Source organism: Neovison vison, chromosome 5 (assembly GCF_020171115.1).
Source record: "Neovison vison isolate M4711 chromosome 5, ASM_NN_V1, whole genome shotgun sequence".
Taxonomy (NCBI): Eukaryota; Metazoa; Chordata; class Mammalia; order Carnivora; family Mustelidae; genus Neogale; species Neogale vison.
Window position 1 is genome coordinate 95842779 of NC_058095.1, and position 18628 is coordinate 95861406.

The following is an 18628-nucleotide window of genomic DNA, read 5'->3' on the forward strand; positions in this document are numbered from 1 at the left end:
TGTAGTAGGAGAACTCAAAGTCCTTGAGGAATACTTTTTAAAGCCCTGTAAGCTGATTAAAACCTATTACTCAATGTATGTCTTTAGAATAGTCTTCGGTCTACATGACACATATGGAAGAAATCAGTTACAAATAAAGATATAGAAAATAATAAGGCTAAATGACAAAATTGCAGATCCAAGAATGGGTGCCTTATGGCATCTGAATAGCCCAGCTCCAGTTCACGATGAAACCACTTATCTCTAGAACTTGAACAAGCATAACTACTTTGAATTATAAACTCACAACTAGTTTAGATACTAGAAGAAAGTATTTCTGGACTGTCTGGGAACCAATAAAACTTTCACCTGTTTACTGATTCTCTAAATTCATGGTGCTAGGGTATTTGATTCAGTAATGATTTTGTAGTGGACACTGTATATTTTCCTGCTACAGACAATACACCTTCAGGGCAAAGAAATACAGAGTCAAAGTCAGGGTCTAGTGCCATAGTTGTAGTCAGTCATCAACTACTTATAACACCTTAGACAAATACCTTTAAATCTCTTCTATTCTCTATAACTGAGTTTTCTTAAGATCATATCACATAAATTGATGTCCTGTCCCATTTCTGGGACTATCTATAATGTGGATTAAACCACTTACTGAAGGTCCATGTGGCTTAAAAATCCACAAGTTTACATAAAGTTCAAGGATCATAAGAGGATAATAAAGTTCTAACTCTCAGTTTCCCTGGGATAATACATTGCACAGGTCACCAATGTTCAGAAATCCATTTCTTCCAGGAGGCTTACAGGGCCTATTCTATTTTGGAATTCTGAAACGAAGTCTCAGACGATGAGGCTTTCCTAAGATGTGGAAGATTATAAGAGTACAGCAATAAGTACAACTCAAAAATTAGGTGACCTCTTGTTAGCAAAATCTAGGAATACAAACAGTGATATAATTAACAAGCAACAATTTTAATTAACTACAAATCATAAAGGAGTCTCTTTACCTAAGTGATTTATAGGTCTACTACCACCTACATTATCCTGGGAAACACAAATGCACAGGCATGTTAAACACTTATGACTAGGTATATTCTTGGGGAAAATGCTGTTAGGGTAAAGACACAACAACATATCTAATTCCACTCATAGGATACAACTAGGATACAACAGGTGGTCCTTGACCCAAAATTGATACCTGCCTTAAACCGTGCTCCATCAGCCACAAACTCCCTCCCCTGTACCATTAACCTTGCTTCTCTGCTGGCCCTTTCTGCTCAGCTCACAATGCTCCAATTTCTCATATCTAAGAAGACAGTCCTGCCATCCAACACCCTGCTTTAGCATCTGCCTATTCTCACCTTCTCTTTATAGCTAAACATTTAGAAAGGATGGTAAACTCTCTGTCATCACTGTTTTGACTTCTCAACAAGTGAATACCTCTACCTTCACCACTCCACAGAGGCTCCCCTCCTTGAGATCTTCATGATAACAACTCCACTGACAGTTTCCTTTCTTTAACTATTTCATTTCTCTGAAGAATTTCTCACTGATGGCCACCTCCTCCTTTAAACTCCTCTCTTGGAATGAAGGACACCACTCTCCTGTTCTACGCTACTTTGCTAGCTCTTCCTTCTAACACGTTTATGAGTTTCCTCTTTTTCCACCTGTCCCATAAATGTATAAATAAGTTTCTGGGGCCCCTGTTCTTTACCCTCCATAAGTCCCTCCCAGGCTTCAACCTCTCTATATCCATCATAGCTAAGTAAATTAATTTTTAAAACTCACTTAAAATAATTATAAATATAAGGAGCTTATTTTGATAGCTCTTATTAAATCTTGACATTTATTTTTAATGTCTACTGTCATACAAACTTTTCAAAATTTCTAACTTCCCTCCTGAGAATCAGTGATTCTCTCAAAATTATCTAGAAGTGATGTATTTTACATGTGATATATTTTACAAATGGATTCATAACCCATCAAAGTCATTTGTTTGGAAGATTGTTAATAGAAAAATCCCATAGGCTCAAACTACATAAGTGACCTAAGCTGGAGAGGGGAGATGAAGTTTGTGGTGGCTCTCTATATAAATTTCCTCTCAATTCCTTTATTTTCAATCTAGGACCTAAGCTTATATAAACTTCTTACTTTTTCTTTATTTTTATTTGACCAGGTCAGAATGTGCAGACATGTCCACCAAAAGTATGAGATCCAGAAAGGGATCTTAAGGAAAAGTTTTACACACATTACTGAAGAGTCACTGAATGGAGTAGGGTGGAAACCTCAGATCATGTGGTAGCCATCATAGAGACTGAGCCAGTGGATATTAATTGATTTACCTTTCCTGCTTTTATGTAGCTGGCAGTAGCCTTAGAGATCAAAGGCTGTATCGTTCTGTGTTCAGTAAATAACAAAACCTTTTGTCTTAGTTTTCCACTCTTCAGTGGCTTATATTCTCCCTTAAAAATGCTTGGTTTCTGGGGCACCTGGCTGGCTTAGTTGGCAGAGCATGCAACTCTTGATCTTGGGGTTGTAAGTTTGAGCCCCATGTTGGGTATAGAAATTACTTAAAAACAAAATCCTTAAAAAAATCTTGGTTCCTCACTTACTTTGAATTTTTCATTTCCACCTCTTTTATGTTATTGTTCAAAAAAAAGAAAAGCCTCAAGTTTTTGTCCTGAATAGGGGCTAACTCTAAACCCACCAGGTGCTCAGTTTAACTTAGATCACAACTGTTTCTTTCCAGCCTTAGCCCTGCCCTTTGCTCAGCCATCTTTAGAGTTCTGCCATGTTCTTTTTCAGCCAATAAGAAAACAGTCGGACATTATTTATGATTCTAAAATGACACATTTTTAAAGGAAGTGAATCACATCTGAATTTCTATTGCCACTCATTTATTCAGTCAGCAAACAGGCCTTGTACAGTTACCTGGAGCTGCCATAGTGCTATGTGACAAGGTCATCTTCAAGGGCAGGTAATTCACACTCCATTAAAAGAGGCTCAGTGAGACAACTTCTCTAGAGTTGTCTTCAGAGGTTAAGTCCCAAATATGTACCAGTCTTAACATTTTATCCACAGGACATTCCTCTTTATTGCAATATCTTTTTCCTACTCTTCTTCCTTTTTCCTCTTTCAAACTTTTTGCTGACATTTATTGTTCTTTTTCTCTTGCTCTCTCACTACACACACACAGTCACGCTCCTCCTACCTCTTTCTAAATCTTCTTCTTTGCCTCCTTGCTTCTGTCCTGACTCTTTCTATTGCTGTCTGTCTGTCTGTCTCTCCCTGTGTAGGCAGTGTTTGGAGAGGGGATATAAGGCCAGAATGAGGCTAAAAAAGAGAGGCAGACTCTTCTCCTGAGCACATTAGGGAGTAGAGTGATTGATCAGGTCCATTTTTATGTTTTCTGTCAACTATAAGCATCCAAAGTCAATAACAGGGGGTCTAACCATCTGACCACCATCATATAGCAACAAATAATACTAGTAACATCTATACTGAACAACGCTTTACATGTAGCCTTTAATTTGCTTTCATGTAGCCTTTAACTTGCTGGAGGTCAAGCATTATTCATTCACAACTGTGTGGTTTTACAGACATGTACATATACACAACACCTCATTATGTTGGAATTCATCTACTTGGCAATCTCACCTACTTGGAACATAACTAAGTTAAAAGAATAAACCCATAAATTTTTAAAGACCTCTAAGGAACTCCATATAAAAATAGTTGTTACAGACTTATGAACTAAAGCTCAGAAGTAGAATGGTGCATAAGCAAAAGCACAGAATATCTCATTTGAGTTATTCATTCATTCACAAATATCTATCAGGTGCCATTACGCCAGGCAATATTCTAGGTAACAGAAATATTCAGTGTGAGGGGGCGGGACAAGATGGCAGAGGAGTAGGAGACCTAAATATTATTGGATCCCAGGAGTTCAACTAGATAGTTATCAAACAATTCTGAACACCTACAAACTCAACAGGAGATGAAAAGAAGAAGAACAGCAATTCTAGGAACAGAAAAGTGACCAATTTCTGGAAGGCACTAAATACAATGGCACTAAATTTATATCTCTCAATAGTTACCCTGAATGTAAATGGGCAAAATGTCCCATCAAAAGACACAGGGTATAATCAAGAAATGGGCAGAGGACATGAACAGACGTTTCTGCAAAGAAGATATCCAGATGGCCAACAGACACATGAAAAAGTGCTCCATATCACTCGGCATCAGGGAAATACAAATCAAAACCACAATGAGATATCACCTCACACCAGTCAGAATGGCTAAAATCAACAAGTCAGGAAATGACAGATGCTGGCGAGGATGCGGAGAAAGGGGAACCCTCCTACACTGTTGGTGGGAATGCAAGCTGGTGCAACCACTCTGGAAAACAGCATGGAGGTTCCTCAAAATGTTGAAAATAGAACTGTCCTATGACCCAGCAATTGCACTACTGGGAATTTACCCTAAAGATACAAACGTAGTGATCCAAAGGGGCACGTGCACCCGAATGTTTATAGCAGCAATGTCCACAATAGCCAAACTATGGAAAGAACCTAGATGTCCATCAACAGATGAATGGATCAAGAAGATGTGGTATATATACACAATGGAATACTATGCAGCCATCAAAAGAAATGAAATCTTGCCATTTGCAACAACATGGATGGAACTAGAGCGTATCATGCTTAGCGAAATAAGTCAAGCAGAGAAAGACAAATATCATATGATCTCCCTGATATGAGGAAGTAGTGATGCAACATGGGGGCTTAAGTGGGTAGGAGAAGAATCCATGAAACAAGATGGGATAGGGAGGGAGACAAACCATAAGTGACTCTTAATCTCACGAAACAAACTGTGGGTTGCTGGGGGGAGGGGGTTGGGAGAAGGGGGGTAGGGTTATGGACATTGGGGAGGGTATGTGCTTTTGGGTAAATTGGAAGGGGAGATGAAACATGAGAGACTATGGACTCTGAAAAACAATCTGAGGGGTTTGAAGTGGCGGGGGGGGTGGGAGGTTGGGGTACCAGGTGGTGGGTATTATAGAGGGCACAGCTTGCATGGAGCACTGGGTGTGGTGAAAAAATAATGAATACTGTTTTTCTGAAAATAAATAAATTGGAAAAAAAAAGACACAGGGTATCAGAATGGATTTCAAAAAGGAAATAAAGGCTTTATTTTTTAAATATTTTTATTTATTTTTTTGAGAGAGACAGAGAGAGAATAAGAGAGAGAGAAAGCATGAGAAGGGGGAGGGTCAGAGGGAGAAGCAGACTCCCTACTGATGTGGGAGCCTGATGTGGGACTTGATTACAGGACTCCAGGATCATGACCTGAGCCAAAAGCAGTCACTTAACCAACTGAGCCACCCAGGCACCCCGAAATAAAGGCTTTAAATAACACACTTTTCCATATGGACATCACAGATTTATTTAGCTCATTCCATCCCAAAACAACAGAATACACATTCTTCTCTAGTACACATGGAATATTCTCCAGAATAGATCACATCCTGGGTCATAAGTAAGGACTCAGTTCATACCAAAAGATTGGGATCATTCCCTGCTTCAGACTACAATGCTCTGAAACTAGAACTCAATCACAAGAGGAAAGTTGGAAAGAACTCAAATACAAGGAGTTAAAGAGCAGCCTACTAAAGAATGAATGGATCAACCAGAAAACTAAGAAGAATTTTTAAAATTCATGAAAACAGATGAAAACAAAGACATGACTGTTCAAAATCTTTGGGACACAGCAAAGAGAGTCCTGATAGAAAAGCAATACAAGCCTTTCTCAAGAAAGAAGGTCTCCAGTACACCACCTAACCCTACACCTAAAGGAGCTGGAGCTGGACAAAGAACAGCAAAAAAAAAAAAAAGGCCTAAACCCAGCAGGAGAATAAAAATAAATAATAAAGATCAGGGCAGAAATCAATGAAATAGAAACCAAAAGAATAATAGAACAAATCAATGAAACTAGGTGCTGGTTCTTTGAAAGAATTAATAAGATTGAAAAACCTCTGGCCAGACTTCTCCAAAAGAAAAAAGATCCAAATCAGTAAAATCATGAATGAAAGAGATCACAACCAACACCAAAGAAATACAAACAATTATAAGAATATATTATGAGCAACTATATGCCAGAAAATTTGACAATCTGGAAGAAATGGATGCATTCCTAGAGACATGTAAACTACCAAACTGAACGTGGAAGAAAAAAAAACTGAACAGACCCATAACCATTAAGGAGATGGAAGCAGTCTTCAAAAATCTCCCAACAAACAAGAGCCCAGGACCAGAGAACTTACCAGGGAAATTCTACCCAAACATTTAAAGAATTAATACGTATTCTCCTGAAGCTGTTCCAAAAAATAGAAATGGAAGGAAAACTTCCAAACTCATTTTATGAGGCCAGAATTACCTTAATCCCAAAATTGGACAAAGACCCCATCAAAAAGGAGAATTATAAAAAAGAGAGAGAGAGAGAGAGAGCAAGACAGAGAATTACAGACCAATATCCCTGATGAAGATGGATGCAAAAATTATCACCAAAATACTAACCAATAGGATCCAACAGCACATTAAAAGGATTATTCTCCTTGACCAAGTGGGATTTATTTCTGGGCTGCAAGCTTGATTCAATGTCCACAAATCAATGTGATACAATACACAAATAAAAGAAAGAACAAGAACCATATGATACTCTCAATGGATGCTGAAAAAGCATTTGACAAAGTACAGCATCCTTTCTTGATCAAAACTCCTCACATTGTAGGGATAAATGGTACATACATCAATATCATAAAGTCATCTGTGAAAAACCCACAGCGAATATCATTCTCAATGGGGCAAAACTGAGAGCTTTCCCCCTAAGGTCAGGAACAAGGCAAGGCTGTTCACTATCACCACTACTATTCAACATAGCACTAGAATTTCTATCCTCAGCGATCAGACAACAAAAAGAAAGAAAAGGCATCCAAATTGGCAAAGAAGTCAAACTATTACTCTTTGTAGACAATGTTATACTTTCTGTAGAAAAACCAAAAGATTCTACCCTAAAATTGCTAGAATTCAACCAGAAATTCCATTAAGTGGCAAGATATAAAATCCACGCACAGAAATCACTTGCATTTGTGCAACAAATGTTGCTGTTGTCATAGCAACAATGTGACAAAAGAGAAGTTAAGGAGATTAAGGAGTCCATCCCATGTAGAATTGCACCCAAAACCATAAGATACTTAGGAATCCATCTAACCAATGAGACAAAGGACCTGTACTCAGAAAAATATACAATAGTCATGAAAGAAATGGAGGAAGACACAATGAAGTGGAAAAACATTCCAGGCTCATGGATTGGAAGAACAAATATTGTGAAAATATATATGCTCCCTAGAACAAGCCAAAGAGTCCATGCAATCCCTACCAAAATACCATCCACATTTTTCACAGAACTAGAATAAATAATCCCAAAATTTGTATGGAAGCAGAAAAGACCCTGAATAGCCAAACAGATGTTGAAAAAGAAAACCAAAGCTGGTGGCAACCCAATTGCAGACTTCAAGTTCTATTACAAAGCTGTAATCATCAAGACAGTATGGTACTGGCATAAAAACAGACCCACAGATCAATGGAACAGAATAGATAAACCAGAAATGGACCCTCAACTCCAGGGTCAACTAATCTTCCTCAAAGCAGGAAAGACTATCCAATGGAAAAACAAAGTGTCTTCAATAAATGCTGCTGGGAACACGGGATGGGCACATACAGAAGAATGAAACTGGACCATTTCCTTATAAGATACACAAAAATTAGACTCCAAATGGATGAAAGACCTCAATGTGAGACAGGGATTCATCCAAATCCTTGAGGAGAACAGAGGCAACAACCTGTTTGACCTCAGCCACAGCAACTTCTTGCTAGACACGTCTCCATAGGCAAGGGATACAAAAGCAAAAATGAACTGTTGGGATTTCATCAAGATAGAAACTTTTGCACAGCAAAGAAACAGTCAACAAAACCAAAAGACAATAAACAGAATGAGAGAAGATATTTTCAAATGACATATCAGATAAAGGGCTAGTATCCAAAATCTAGAAAGAACTTATCAAACTCAACACCCACAGAACAAAAAATTCAATCAAGAAATAGGCCAAAGACATGAACAGACATTTCTCCAAAGAAGACATCCAAAGGGCCAAGAAACACATAAAAAAGTGCTCAAGATCCCTCGACATTAGGGAAATACAAATCAAAACTATAATGAGATGCCACCTTATACCAGTTTGAGTGGTTAAAATTAACCAGACAGGAAACAAGTATTGGCAAGGTTGTGGAGAAAAGAGAACCATCTTACACTCTTGGTGGGAATGCAAGCTGGTGCAGTCACTCTGGAAAATAGTATAGAGGTTCCTCAGTAAGTTGAAGAGCTATGCTACAACCCAGCAATTGCACTCCTGGGTATTTACAGCAATGATATAGATGGATATAGATGTAGTGAAAAGAAGGGCTACCTGCACCCCGATGTCCATAGCAGCAATGTCCACAATAGCCAAATTGTGGGAAAGGCCTAGATGTCCCTCAACAGATGAACAGATAAAGAAAATGTGGTCCATAGATACAATGGAATATTAATAATCAATCAGAAAGGATGAATACCCACCATTCACCTTGACAAGGATGGAACTGGAGGGTATTATGCTGAGTAAAATAAGTCAAGCAGAGAAAGACAATTATTATATGGTTTCACTCATACATGGAACATAAGTAATAGAGCAGAGGACCACAGGGGAAGGAGGGAAAACTGAATGGGAAGAAATCAGAGAGGGAGACAAACCATGAGAGACTCTGGACTCCAGGAAACAAATAGAGTTATAGAAGGGAGGGGGTTGCGGGGATGGAGTAGATGAATGACAGGTATTAAAGAGGGCACATGTTGTGATGAGCACTGGATGTTACAGGCAATCACTGAATCACTGAACACTACATTAAAATCAAAACAACCACAATGAGATATCACCTCACACCAGTCAGAATGGCTAAAATTAACAAGTCAGGAAATGACAGATGCTGGCAAGGATGCGGAGAAAGGGGAACCCTCCTACACTGTTGGTGGGAATGCAAGCTGGTGCAATCACTCTGGAAAACAGCATGGAGGTTCCTCAAAATGTTGAAAATAGAACTGCCCTATGATCCAGCAATTGCACTACTGGGTATTTACCCTAAAGATACAAATGTAGTAATCTGAAGAGGCACGTGCACCCGAATGTTTTTAACAGCAATGTCTACAATAGCCAAACCATGGAAAGAACCTAGATGTCCATCAACAGATGAATGGATCAAGAAGATGTGGTATATACACACAATGGAATACTATGCAGCCATCAAAAGAAATGAAATCTTGCCATTTGCGATGATGTGGATGGAACTAGAGGGTATCATGCTTAGCAAAATAAGTCAATCAGAGAAAGACAACTATCATATGCTCTCCCTGATATGAGGAAGTAGAGATGCAACATGGAGGGTTAAGGGGGTAGGAGAAGAATAAATGAAACAAGATGGGATTGGGAGGGAGACAAACCTTAAGTGACTCTTAATCTCACAAAACAAACGGAGGGTTGCTGGGGGGAGGGGGGTTGGGAGAAGGGGGGTGGGGTTATAGACATTGGGGAGGGTATGTGCTATGGTGAGTGCTGTGAAGTGTGTAAACCTGGCGATTCACAGACCTGTACCCCTGAGGATAAAAATATATTATATGTTTATAAAAAATTTTTAAAAGTTTTTAAAATCTACTGATTTACTGATGTTGGCTAATGAATTTAAATTTTTAAAATTAAATTACATTAAAGTAAAAAATAAAAAATAAAACCAAGACAGAAACCGTACATAACCCAGAGGGCTCCATGCTCTTGGAGGCTGAGCTAGTGGCCATGGTCAAGACCTCTGGCAGTCAGGGGTCTGGATGTCTGAAAGGTGGCTCAGTGCACCCTTGACCCTGAAGCCCTATGGTTGTGGCAAGGTGCAGAGACTGGGAGAAAGACCCAACCAGAGTCCATTCTGCCTCCACAGATCAGGAGGACCACTCCCAGCCCCACCAGGCAGTGTCTGTCTAGAACCAGGAAGAAAACCTTTTCCTTCAACTGTTCTTTTTTAAGATGGTTGCTCAGCATTGACACAGAAAAACATGTGACATAAAACTGGGCCTGTTCACTGCTACAAATGACCCAGAAGCTATCAAAATGTAGTGACCACAAAGAGAGGACTGTGTGTCTCAGGTAGGCCTCCTGTGGGCAGATACAGCTGGGGGCCCTGGACATGCCCATGTGGATAGTGGTGGGCTCCATGGTCTGCCTTGAGGGGACAGAAGTAGGAACATGACCTGACAACTCTGTTCAGGACAGCATCCCCTGATGGAGATGGGGACAGCCCCCCAGGAGTGCTGGATGTCCTGACGATTCTTGGGTACTGTCACAAATATCAGCTTCTCCATGAAGGTGGGGGTAGAACAGACCAGTCACCATGGGTCCCGCAGGTCCTCCAGATAACAGCCTAGGAGCTGTGGGCCCCACAGTTCCTCTGGAAACAGCCTCTCATGAGTCCTGTATGTCCTGTTGATTCTTGAGCACAACCCAAATCTCAGCTTCTTCATGAAGTGGGGGGAGGTCAGCCCAGTGCCGTGGGTCCAACAGGTCCTCCAGGGGATAGCCCAGCAGCTTTAGGTCCCACAGGTCCTCCTGGGACAGCCCCTCATGAGTTCTGGACATCCTGATAATTCTTGGGCATGACCCAAGTCTCAGCTTCTTCACGACAGGGGGTGGAGAGCAGAGGGGGTGGGTGGGGCATGGGGAGGGCAGCCCAGTTGCTGCAGGTCCCACGGGTACTCCAGGGATAGCACCTTGGTGGGCTTGTGATCCGGCAGATACATATTCAAGTGGCTCACATCATGCCACACAACCTCGATCCCATTGGCCAGGTCGACCCTCATCACCTGGTGACAGGCCAAGGTCAGTCAGTTAACATCCACCACCAGCTCCCCCAAAAAGGCCTCCATGTAGTAAACCTCACCCAGGTCCCCAGGGATGTGGGCCTAGAACTGTGGCCAGTGCTGGTAGCTGAAGTCTCTTGAAGTCTTTTCAAGGGCCACCTGGTAGAAAATGGGGTGCAGGGTGCCAAAAAGGGGGGACAGGATCCCCATGCCCACATGATCCCAGAATTTCATGTCCACATCCACACACACAAGGTTGTCCATCTCATGGAGGAAACCCTGCACATATAAGTGGCTGACCATCGCCATGCACTGCATAGACACATCCCACAACTCTCTAGCCCTCGCGGGGGGTGGGGAGGGCGCCAGGGAACACAGACCAGGCAGCCCACTGGTTGGTGAAGACCTAGTAGGTGACCCTGTGTCCCACCATGATGGGCTTCTCTGCTCTCTGCAGGAACAGCTCCAGGAAGACCACCAATCTACAAGGATGAGGGACAAGGCAGGAGGAAGGTCACTGTCAGAGGCTGGCACCAGGACCCCAGAGCTGGGGGCCATGAACGTGTGCACCTTCTTCAAGGGGGCAGGCCCTGCGCTGCTTTAAGCAACAGCCACTGCCCCAGCCTGTCCTGAGCAAGTCACCGCATGGGGCCTCCCTAATTTCTACTCCCAGAGATGGGGGCCATCAGCACCCCATCATACAAAAGGGAGCCTGAGGCTTCAAAGGTGGGAAACCAACCCCACAGTCAGCATGCTGGAGCCAGAAGCACTGCCCATGTGCCGAGCTCCCAGGAAAACCCTTCAGGTGTTCTCCCCTGGCTGACCCCATGTAGGTACTGTCCTTACCTGCCAGGAGTAGAGCACCTTTGGGCACAGCCCTCCTTTCTATGGCCTACAGACTGAATAGAATCAGCAGGGCTGGTCTCCTGTCCCACTTTGTTTTGAGTGGGCTGTTGCTGGCCCCTATATAGCTATCTCCACTCCCTATAGGGTCCTCCCTTGAAGGCTACTGGACCTCTTGCTGACAAAGTCCATCAGTCAACCACTGGTGTTCCTCGGAGGGGTCACCCTTGAACTCCCCCAGATCAAGAATCATGTCTAGCCCATGGGCAGGGAAGGGGAAAGAGGACCATTGGAAGAAGAGGGGGCTTGCTTAGGCCTTAGCCATGAATCCAAGAATGTAAGCTTCCAGGTCCAGGTCTCCTCTCCCCGGCCCCAAGAAGTTGGAAGTCTTGTCTCTTTGAGGGGACTTGGAATAGCAGCTCCCCCATCCAGCAGCTCCCCATCCAGCAGACATGAGTCAGGTCAGCAAGTGTGGTGAGCTCCTCTGAGACTGATTTTTTTTAAGGTTTTATTTATTTATTTGACAGAGAGAGACAGCTAGATAGGGAACACAAGTAGGGGGAGTGGGAGAGGGAGAGCCATGCTCCCTGCTGAGCAGGGAGCATGACATGGTGGGGTTCAATCCCAGGACCACAGGATCATGACCTGAGCTGAAGCCAGATGCTTAATGACTGAGCCACCCACGTGCCCTGAAACTGATTTTTTCACACAGGCACTAAGGCTACTTCCCTGTGTTTTCCCCATACCTGGAAGGTTAGGAAATCACTCACACAGGGAAAGTGGGCACTACATTAAAATAGGGGCAAGGCCACATCCAACAGACATGAGTCAGGTCGCTGGGGGGCAAATCCAGGTCCAGCCAACAGGGGAACAAGCCAGACATGAAGCAAGGGGAGAGAAGAGTGCTCCTGGCAGAGGACGGAGAGAATGTAAAGGCTTGGACTCAGGCCAGAGGCACATGTAGGATAACCACACACCTGGGAGGCCCACAGGGGTGGGGAGATATGGTGAGAGAGGTGAGGCTGGAGAGGACAGGCAGCTGGGTCACAAAGAGGATCAAAAGTTATGTTCTGAAAAGATCACTCTGCTTACCAGAGAAGAATGGGCTCTGTACAGCAGAGGACAGGGATACACTAACACTTAACCCCTAACCCTAACCCCACCCTAACCATAATCAAACATCATCCTCCATTTTGAGGACTGACAGCTCTACTCTGAAATCACAAACAAGTCCGTCATGCTGGCTTTCACTCCTTGCTCAGTATTGTACTGCAAGTTCTACCTAGAACAATAAGGCAAGAAATAAGGAATCCACATGTGAAAGGAAACAGAACGAGGTCTACTCAGAGACCAGAGATGGCATCATCTTATATAGAGAGCTTCCTAATGAATCAACAAAAAGTGATTACAGCCAGTTTCCTAATTCCTAATTCCTAATTGAAAAATATCAATACACAAAAATCTCTCTTATTTATATACACTAGCAATTTTTGAATCATCCAAAAAGGAATTTATGAAAATAATTCCATTTTAGGGAACACCAACATGGACAAAATACTTAGGAATAGATGTAATCAAGGTACAAATCTTATACACTGAAAATTTTATAACATTGCTGAAAGTAAGGGAAGCCTAAATAAATCTGAGGACACCCCATGGTGATGAAAAGGCATACTATTGATAAGATGGCAATAGTACACAATGTAACGTGGAAATTCAATGTGTTCCCAAGAAATTTCACAAAGGCCTTTGGGAGGAAATGCACAAGCTAATTGTAACAGTCATATGGAATTTCAAGGGACCACAAGATAGACAAAAAACCATGTTGAAAAAGAAAATCAAAGGAGACAGTTCATACTTCCAAAGTTCAAATCTTCATAAAAAGCAACAGTAAAGGGCACCTTGGTGGCTCAGTGGGTTAAGCCTCTGCCTTTGTTCGGCTCAGGTCATGATCTTGGTCCTGGGCTCAGGTCATGATCTCGGTCCTGGGTTCCAGCCCTGCATCTGCTCAGCAGAGAGCCTGCTTCCCCCCCGTCTCTCTGTCTGCCTCTCTGCCTACTTGTGATCTCTCTGTCAAATAAATAAATAAAATCTTAAAAAAAATTTTTTTTGAAAAGCAACAGTAAATAAAACATTGTGATAGAGTCATAAAGGTATACATATACCCTGATATAAACAATACATTCTATATTAACTAATTGAATTTATATTTTAAAAAATTTTAAGTAAATAAAATAAAAAAAATTTTTTTAAGTACGCATACAGATCAGTGGGCTTTAACTGAGATTCCAGAAATAAACCCCTTTATCTATGGCCCTCTGAATTTTGACAAGGGTGGACAACATTATTTTGGGGGGACAGAATGCTCTTTTCAACAAAGGGTGCTAGACTGGATATCCATGTATATAGGAATGGAACTGGACCCTTACCTCACACCACATATCAATATTAACTCAAAATAAGTTAAAGGCTTAAATGTAAGAGTAAAATTATAAACTCTAGAAAAATCAAATGGGGATAAATCTTCATAACCTTGGATTTAACAATGCTTTTAGATATGCCACCAAATCAGATCTAAAAGGGAAAGAAAAGGGAAAAGAAAAAGGGAAGGGAAAGAAAAAATAAGCGTAAGAAGGGAAAGAAAAAATAGATAAAATTATAGCCTCAAAATTAAAAATCTGTCCTGGGCACCTGGGTGGCTCAGTGGTTAACTGTCTGACTCTTAATTTTGGCTCAGATCTCAGGGTCATGAGATTGAGATTGAGATTGAGATTGAGATTGAGATTGAGCCCCACATCACGTTCCACATGAAGTGTGGGGCCTGCTTAAAATTCTCTTTCCTTCTCCCTCTGTCCCTGTCCACTCACACACTCTCTCTCACTCACTCTTTTAAAAGAAATGTAAAAAATAACTAAAAATATTTGTGCATCCAGTGTGCCTGGGTGGCTCAGTGGGTTAAGCCCCTGCTTTCGGCTCAGGTCATGATCTCAGGGTCCTGGGATCGAGTCCCACATCGGGCTCTCTGCTCAGCAGGGAGCCTGCTTCCCTTCCTCTCTCTCTGCCTGCCTCTCTGCCTGCTTGTGATCTCTCTCTGTCAAGTAAATAAATAAAATCTTAAAAAAAAAATACTATCCAGAAAGTGAAAAGACAGCCCCCAGAATGGAAGAAGATATTTGTACATTATTTATCTAATAACAGTCTGTTGCCCTGAATATATAAAGAGATTTACAACTTCTCAACAAAAAGACAGCCCCAATTTTAAAATGGGCAAAGGACTTGGATAGACCCTTCTCCAGAGAAATCATACAAATGGTGAACAATACATGAATAGATGTTAAACATCATTAGTCTTTATGGAAATGAAGATTTAAACCAATTAGGTTGTCCTTTTACACAAGTAGAATCACTAAGATCAAGAAAAGTAAAAATAAGTCAAGCAGAGAGAGTCAGTTATATGGTTTCACTTATTTGTGGAGCATAACAAATAACATGGAGGACATGGGGAGATGGAGAGGAGAAGGGAGTTGAGGGAAATTGGAAGGGGAGATGAACCATGAGAGACTATGGACTCTGAAAAACAACCTGAGGGTTTTGAAGAGGTGGGGGGTGGGAGGTTGTGGGAACCAGGTGGTGGGTATTAGGGAGGGCACATATTGCATGGAGCACTGGGTGTGGTACAAAAACAATGAATACTGTTACACTGAAAAGAAATTTTTTTAAAAAAGTAAAAATAACAAAAGGATGTTGAGAAACTGAAAACCTTAAACCTCGCTTGTGAAAAATGGAGCAGTCTAAGTATTAAAATTAATTTGGCATTTACTCAAATAGATCAAAGCAGAATCACCATATGGTAAAAAAAAAATTGCACTCCTAGATACATATCCATAAAATTGAAAACACTGCTTCAAAAAAACAAACAAAAATGTTTGGAAATATTCATAGCAGCCATGCTCACAATAAGCAAAAACCAGAAACTATGCAAATGTCCATCCAAAAAAAAAAAAAGGTTTTGAAAACAAATTTAACACCCCGAAAAAGAAAAGGATAAACAAAATGAGGTAGATCCATAAACGGCAATCTTGTTCTGTCCTATGAAGGAATGAAGTAAAATAGTTCATTTATTGTTGCCTAAAAATATTAAACACAGAACTCCACTGCAGCCTATATGCCCCCCAAAACTGAAAGTAGAAGTATCTTATTCAGAGCGGCGTTTCTCACAACAGCCAAAAGGCGGAACTAACCCAAATGTCCACTGACAGATAAATGGATTTTTTAAAAAAATGTGGTTTAGGGGCACCTGGGTGGCTCAGTGGATTGGGCCTCTGCCTTCGGCTCAGGTCATGATCTCAGTGTCCTGGGATCAAGCCCCACATCAGGCTCTCTGCTCCGCGAGGAGCCTGCTTCCCCCTCTGTCTCTGCCTGCCTCTCTGCCTACTTGTGATCTCTCTCTCTGTCAAATAAAATAAATAAAATCTTTAAAAAAAATGTGGTTTATACATGATGGAACACGATTCAGCCTTAAAAACAAAGGGAGTTCTGACATAGGCTACAACACAGATTGAACCTGGAAGTCATTATGCTGACTGAAATCAGCCAGTCACAGAAGGACAGACACTCTATGAGTCCACTTGGAAGAGGTGTGTGGCACACAAAGCTGGATGTGGTCTCAGGGACTGAAGGGAAAGGGCAATGGGGAATTGGCATCTCATGCATACAGTCTCCCTCAGAGAGAACGAAAAAAGATCTGGAGATTGTCGTACATTAATGTATAACTCAGCTAATGCCAGCGAACTGTGTACCTGAAATGTTTTAAGGGGTCAACGTTCTTATGTTTAGTCACCATGAAAAAGTGAATGAAGGACAATGCATGTCACAAGGTAGATGGACACTAAAAACAGCCCCAGTGACATAAGCCATATAGAAATACCACTCAGATTGGAGCCGTCTGTGCTGCTTAAATCCATCAAGGTTACCCAAAGAAGGGAAAGTTCTGGAAAAAGTTCCAGAAGAAGAGAACTGGATCTGATGGGAAAAGACATTTCAGACCATCAGTCAGGTGGTGACAGCTGAAATGGCTGTGCTCTGGGTTCAAATGTGGGAACCATCACAATTGCCTCACTTGGGGTGAAGTGGTGTTTCCACAGGATAGTGTCCTGCTTTGGGGTAAAATGCACTGAAGTAGCCCATGTGAAGTGGCAAACGTGGTAAAGAAATGACAGCTGGGAGTCTGAGTGTGGAGATAAAGCATATTTGTGCTGCTGTGACAAGTTAATGCAGATTTGAAATCACCACAGAGTAAATGATTCTTCCAAACATCCACATCAGCACCACATCACAGAAGCAGAGAGAACATCAGACTTTGGGATGGAGGCCAAGCCCTCCCAGATCCAGTTCACCCACCATGGAGAGGCCCCTTGCCCTTGGAAGAGGCCACACATTAGCCAGAGACTCATGGGAGGTTTAAATCGGGTGCCCCCGTGTCTTGGGTGCAGTAGAAGCAGTGGGATTTGGAATTCCAGTTTTCCACAACATTGCACCACAACCTGGTTAAAACTGTGAAAAAGCATAAAGGGAAGTCTCAGTAAAGTGGACTGGGGATGCCAGAAGGGGAGACTGGAAGGGGGCACCTGCCGCTCAATGCCCATTACAGACTCCACACTACAATCCACCACAGGAGAGACTCATCCATTCCAGGTCCCACAGGGGAAGCCTGAGAGTTCATCTCCTACAAGAGATCCACCATCCCCACAGCTCGGCTGGTAAGAATCCTTCGTCACCTAGAACCCCTGCCTTTCTCCAGTGGACTTTCCTTCCAAGCAACCCTCCCAACTTCTTCCTCCTTCTCCATGAAATAATGTTCCTCTCCTTTGTTTCTTGCACTTGCCTGTGATGTGCCCGTAGCTTGCTCATCCCAGGTCACCATTCTCTGCTCTTCCCAAATAAACCCACTTTGCTGGCCAAATAACTGGCAGAGTTTAAGGTGAACAGAACTAATAAATTTAAGAAACTTGCAAGGAACAAAATCAATATACACAAATCAATAGCATTTCTATGTGTTCCGAAGGAACCAACAGAAAGAGACTACGGAGAATGATCTCATTTACTACTGCATCCAAAAGAACAAGATACCTAGGAGTCCCCTGAACCAAGAAGGTGACAGGCCTGTCCTCTGACAGCCGTGAGACACTGATGACAGGAAGGGAAACACATGGAGATGGGAAGAAACTCTGTGCTCAGGGAAGAACTGACACTGGGAAAATACCTACTCTCCCCAAAGCCAACTAGGGAGTCCGCACTGTCACTCGTGAACTTCTAGACACCAGACCAACCCTGAAGTGGGTGTGGACACGGGAAGGACCCTGCAGGACCAAGGCGGGAGGAGCAAAAGCACTGAGGCGGGCTACTCCCCAACGTAGACTGTCTGAGGAGCCCCAGGAACTGAATATGCACAAATAGAGCTATGGGACCTGAGGAGCATCTGAGACCAGAAAGGGGAGACCCCACAGCCCCATGCTCAGCACCGCAGGAGACCATGTCATCACACACAAAACCATGGAATTTCCAGTGTCTATACAATGTGCCCTTCCTCTGTGGGGTCCTGAGACCACACACCCCCTCGCCAGTCCACGCTCAGGTGGCTTCTCCTCATCTTCTCCTCCAGTGGCTGGTCCCGAGGGCACTGGACTTCTCTCAGTGTGGACGCAGCCCCACGTCCTCCATAGCAGGTCCTGTCCATGTGGATGTGGACCCACATGCTCCCCAGCTTGTCCTGTCAGCATGGGAGGGACCTCACATCCTC

At 42.4% G+C, this 18628-nt stretch overlaps 1 pseudogene; it reads right to left on the reverse strand.

The window, feature by feature from the left end:
* Window positions 1–8431: 8431 nt before the first annotated feature.
* Window positions 8432–12082, reverse strand: LOC122907429 (annotated as a pseudogene).
* Between the last annotated feature and the right edge of the window lie 6546 nt (window positions 12083–18628).